Genomic DNA, 2059 nt, shown 5'->3' with positions numbered 1-2059 from the left:
TACAAATGAGTCCTGGTACAAAAAAAAAGGTTGGGAACCACTGCTATAGAGGGAAAGCATTGAACTAGATATCACTAGAGTGATCCATCAGTAGCCACCCTGGCATCCATCATTTATTTAGAGAAGTTACAAGAAACATCTCCAACCATAAACACAACCATTATGTTCAGTAGCCAAGAACAGATCTTAACATCCGTGAATTTATCCAGGCCCTTTCTGAATCTGGCTATGCTCTCTACCTCCACAACCTCCCATGATAATGAATTCCACAAATTAACTATGCTTTTCATTAAAAAAAGTCATCTCTTGTTCTTTTTCATGTCAGTACAAAGCTGGTCAGTGTCACTTCTATTTCCCCCCCAAGCACTCAGTTTTGCAGCTTCTCAAAGCATAACTTAAAGAGGATGCCCATGTCCTTTTCATGTTCTGAAAAGCAGCTCATGGCAAAACAGAAGCTATCTAGCCATTAGTTTGTATTTTCACCAAGAAGTGGGTCAAAGCAAGCTCTATTTGTAGTAGTGCAGCCAGCTCCCTCTGCTTGCAGATCACAAGGCTAATCTGTTGGCTGCCTGCCCAGTGGAGATCAGCCTGTAAGAGCCACCTCCTCTGTCTGGAAGCCAGCCTTCAAGGAGCCTCTTCCTAATCTTTCCCTTCAGGTAGAAACCAGTTGTGACCAGGGCCTTATTTAATGGTTGCAAGGAGCCCTCCATTGCCTTGAAACAGTGGAGGCTTGAACAGCTTCCAGAGGAGTACCAGGATAAGCTTCAGTTCCAAGCTCCAAGATAATTCAGAGGCTGCTCTGTATTGCTGGGTACTCATTAGTGGGAGCAACTCTTTATCAGCTCCATCCTGTTCCTTTCTTTCAGTTTTGACAAACAGGCCTGCATACAGAAGTGGGTTCTCCCAAGTCCAAAACAGTTCCTGCTTTAGGCATCACCACTAAACTGCTCTTCTTTCTTTTCATCCAGGTCAGTAACACGAGAGAGAGGGAGAGCGAGAGGCAGAGGGAGTGCGCGCGTGTGTGTGTGCGCGTGCGTGTGTTGGGGGGGCAGGGAGAGGAGGCAGTGACTGCAGCTCCATACTGTTTGGCAAGAGCATTCGGAGACTCCTGGCAGCAAGTTCCTGGTTGTTAGAAGCTACTCTGCCAAGCCTCCCACACTGTAGCCTTTTAAATCAGCAGTAGAAGTCCCAGCAAGGAAAGTGCCACCATGCAGGATTATGTTTCAAAGCAGGATCAATGGGGAATGTTTGCAAAGAGGGACAAAAAGGACCATATTTATCCATTTTATGTGGATAAGTGACAGTTGCATTACTGTATTTGTTTCATTACTCAACTCCATGGGAACTGCTTCTAGGGCTTAGCCTAGATGCTTTGCAGGTTACTGCTGGTTATGTGAACCAAGCAAAGATTTTAGAAAGATATGCCATAAAATTTCTCACTCCATAACTTTTATTGTGGGTTAGAGATAGAGAGGGACTCTCCCATGCTTATAGTTAGGGGTGCACCAATAAAGATTTTTTTGGCTGACACCAATAACCAATTATTAACCAGCCATATTGGCCAATACTGATCTGATGGCTGGTAAGTCTGTGGCGGGGGGGAAGGGGCGTGGGAAGGCCAATTGAGGCCCCCATGGTGATGGAGGGAATGGGGCTGGGGCAGGGGCAAGGGCAGGTGCTGCCCAGCTTGGGCAGAGTGGGTTGAAGGACGGAGCCATAGGCAGCTCATATGGGCAGTGTGGCTCCCTACCTCTGCACAGACCCCCAGGGGAGCCACGGGTGGCATATGTCCCCTGGATTTGTGCGTGGGGTGAGGACAGGCTGCACTGGACTCCTCCTAGTGGGGGAGGGGGGGAGGGGGCTGGACCAGGGCTGCATTCAGGGTAGGTTGGGGCTGGGATGGGTGGTGGCAGCAGTGGTGCTGGGAGGGGTGGCTACAGGATGAGTTATAGCCACCCCAAAATTCCCTATAGCCCTCCCCCTACCAGTGCCACTACCGCCCACCCTGAGAGCAGCCCTAGCTTAGCCCCCACCCCCCCGCACAGCCCCCAACCCCAAG

General features: G+C 49.4%; 1 protein-coding gene across 1 annotated transcript in view; it reads right to left on the bottom strand.

Annotated features, from left to right (window-relative positions):
• Window positions 1-2059, bottom strand: part of LAMP1 (lysosomal associated membrane protein 1) — a 55181-nt gene that overhangs the window by 14436 nt on the left and 38686 nt on the right. The window lies entirely within an intron of this gene.

Source organism: Gavialis gangeticus, unplaced genomic scaffold, assembly GCF_001723915.1.
Source record: "Gavialis gangeticus isolate Ggan-Ray unplaced genomic scaffold, GavGan_comp1, whole genome shotgun sequence".
In the NCBI taxonomy this organism is placed as follows: domain Eukaryota; kingdom Metazoa; phylum Chordata; order Crocodylia; family Gavialidae; genus Gavialis; species Gavialis gangeticus.
Note: the sequence above shows the minus strand (reverse complement) of the source record. Positions and strands in the feature narration are given on the sequence as shown.